Genomic DNA, 3,706 nt, shown 5'->3' with positions numbered 1-3,706 from the left:
CTATCATCTATATTTAACAATATTATAGCAAATATTTTTTAAAGTAGACTTAAATTTCTACTTTTCTTACATCCTTAACTGTAAAAAAAATCAGATCTTTTTGGTTTTGCATTAGAGAAAATAAATAAAAAAATATATAACTTTCTCCCTTATATTATATTTGACAACTTTCTTACAGAAAGTGCACTAAAGTAGTGTTTATTTTACTTTTTGGTAAAAACAAACTAATTGCTTTAAAATATACATGTATTTTGTATAGCTTCACTAGTATAAAAGGAGACTGAAATTCTTCTTCAATTATTCACCTGTAGTGATCCAAACTATTAAAGTATTTGAGTGAATCAGGCAATTTTGTCTCATTAGAGAGTAGATAATTGTGTCATGAGCAAATTATTTGGACAAATTCTAAACGGCATTATCCAGTAAATTATAATCAATAGGTGCTTTTTTAATAAATTATGTGTCCAGAGAGTAGAGCACCATGTGAACCAGTAGTCAAGAATTCAGTATGACCTCCCTTTATGCCGTGACTTGCTTTGTGAATTGGAAAAATCAGTTAACCTCTCAGCGCTTCAGTTCACTCATCTATGAACTGAGAAGAGTAACATTTGCCACCTAACTCAACAGTATTTTGTGAAGGTTAATGAGCTTCAGAGTTTATAAAGTGCCTTTTCTTCTTGGATTGAAAAACTCTTGAAGAGTGCTAAGTATCACTGCTATTTTTTTTTTATCTTACAGATCTAGTAAGTTATTATTATTTGAAAGGCCTATGATATTGCAAAATACGTGAATACTTCTACTAGCATTATCTAATGTTTATTGTGTTATTGGAGAGGTAAGAAAAGTTTCAGCATTACTGCTATTGAACTGGATTCCCATAACTATTAGAGTCTAACACATTATTGCTCCAATAACACATGCATGTTAGGCAGAGTTTTTCTAACTTCGACTTAAAATATTTTAGTTCTAATCAATTTGTCAAAACCCTGTTATCTCTTGACATAGTTTTACGAGCTGAATATTAAAAAGAGAACAGTTTCTCCAGTGAACAAATGCACCTGTTCTTTATTGCCACATTGAATGAATAATGTTAAGGTCTTGACTGAAACCTGCAAAAATGATTTGATATAAGATGAAAATCTTTCCTTTCATTCTGAATTTTGTGAAACAGTTTTGCCAAAGCTCTGCTTAAGATAAAAAAGGAAATTTTTACTAACACAGATTTGTTAGGGTCCTGAACTCTATAGTGATGCTACAAATCCTACGTTTTGTGGATTTTAATTAATTTTGTACTTATTTATATATTATTTTAAAATTCGAGTGGAAAAAATCACAATTTTTATGCTGCTAGAGGAGTTTATCTTGAAATCTTAGAAAAGTGTTGATGTGTCAGCTATTTAATCAACATATTTTATATCATTTTAACAATATATCTTATTATTTTACTTTAAATATTAAATAACTTTTTTATTAAAATTATTGGTGTGACCAATACCAAATTATTGGTATTTTATTGGTTAATAAAATCAAATGAGTTTCAAGTGTACAGTTCAACAATACATCATATATTGCATTGTGCATTCACCACTCAAAGTTACATTTCCTTCTGTCATCGAATGTTTGACCCCTTTTACCTCTATTTACCTTCCCCCTCCTTCCTTCCCTCTGGTAACCATTAATCTACTGTCTGTGTCCATGAGTTTCTGTTTGTCATTCCGGTTTGTTGCTTTCAGTTTCATATTCCACATACGAATGAAATCATATGGTTTTCAACTTTTTCTGTCTGACTTATTCACTTAGCCTGATTATCTCAAGACCCATCCGTGTTGTCACAAATGGCAGTATTTCATCTTGTCTTATGGCTAAGTAATATTCCGTTGTATGTATGTACCACATCTTTTTTATCCAATCATCTATTGTAGGACACTTTAGTTGCTTCCATGTTTTGGCCACTGTGAATAATGTTGCTATGAACATCGGGGTGCATATGTCTTTGGGAACAAATGTTTTTAGTTTTTTTTTATGGATTGTTGGATCATAAGGTAATTCTATTTTTAGTTTTTTGAGGAACCTCCACACTGTTTTCTATAGTGATTGTACACTGGCAGTGTATGAAAGTTCTTTTTTCCCCACAACCTCTCCAACACTTATTATTACTTGTCTTATTGATGATAGCCATTCTAACAGGTGCGAGGTGATATCTCATTGTCGTTTTGATTTGCATGATAGCCATTCTAACAGGTGCGAGGTGGTATCTCATTGTCGTTTTGATTTGCATTTCTCTAATAGCTAGTAAAGTTGAACATCTTTTTACATGTCTGTTGGTCATTTGTATTTCTTCTTGGGAGAAGTGTCTGTTCAGGTCCTCTGCCTATTTTTAACTAAATTCTTCTTCTTTATTTTTTTATTGTTGAGTTATATGAGTTCCTTATATATTTTGGATAATAAGCCCTTATTGGAGGCATTGTTTGAAAATATATTCTCTCATTCATATCTCTTTGCCTTTTTTTTTTGCTGTGCAGAACCTTTTTAGTTTGATATAGTTCCATATTAAATAATTCTTATTGCACTTTATATTAGGACAATATGTATATGTAAAAAACATATCTCACACATTTCTACTACTTTATTTCAGAAGCATAATAAAGGAAAAACCAAAAGGTAAAAAGTACAAAATACATATATGAGGAGTATGGGAGGTGGAAAGGGTAAAGTTCAATTATATGGTGACCGAAAGAGATATGACTTTGGGTGGTGAACACATAACACAATAAATAAATGATTTATTGTAGAATTGTACACTTGAAACCTATACAATTTTGTTAACCAGTGTCACCCCAATAAATTTAATAAAATTTAAAGAAATTAAAACATTCTCTTAGAATTAGAAATATTAGAAGCAATATAAATATTAATTATTATTTTTCATATTAATATATTCTAGATAATGAAACTGTTCTAAGTTATATATATAATATGATATTATGTGTATAATATCATACATTCTTTCTTTCTTTGGCTTTCTGAAAGCGTTGTAAAAATATTTAAAACCAAAGAGTCAGACTTTTGAATTTCAGAGGTCTACTTTTTTTTAAGTGGGAATGGGGGGGAACCAAGAACAATGTAGATTTGCTAACTTGTTGTTTTGCCAATAAGGGTATTATTTTTTAAAAATTATCTCACACAATCACTATTTTATTAAAGAGAGTCACTAAGAATATTAGGAAGGGCAAGTTCTTGAACTAAAAGTTTTATATACACAAGGCAAAATACTTGACAACTTTACCTTCACATATATAAAAAGCTTGACTTATTTTTTTTCTGATTTTTGTCCTGAACTTGTGAAGAATTGCTCAAAACCAGCTCTGGCCGCAGAACTGGCACATGGGAACTACAGATTACATTTCCTTAAGTGGAGAGAGAAAATGAAACAAATTCTGCCTTTTAGAAAAGAACAGTTCTAAATTAAGGATGTCTTTGTAAATTCTTTTGGCCATCTGTCTATCTAGTCACAGTTATAATACCTAGATGTGTTTTAGGAAACAAACTTTTCACATCTTTTCTTTCAGGAGCAAGAAAATGTATATATACAGCTGTTTTGTTAGGTTAAGTATCAACTATACTCATCCATACAGGCTTAGGGGTGTAGGCCAGCTGTCATACAGAAAAATGGTTTGTATTTTTGAGAAAGAGCAAAGAAGAACAT

Source organism: Pteropus vampyrus, unplaced genomic scaffold (assembly GCF_000151845.1).
Source record: "Pteropus vampyrus isolate Shadow unplaced genomic scaffold, Pvam_2.0 Scaffold5, whole genome shotgun sequence".
NCBI classification, from domain to species: Eukaryota; Metazoa; Chordata; class Mammalia; order Chiroptera; family Pteropodidae; genus Pteropus; species Pteropus vampyrus.
This window is presented reverse-complemented; position numbering follows the sequence as displayed.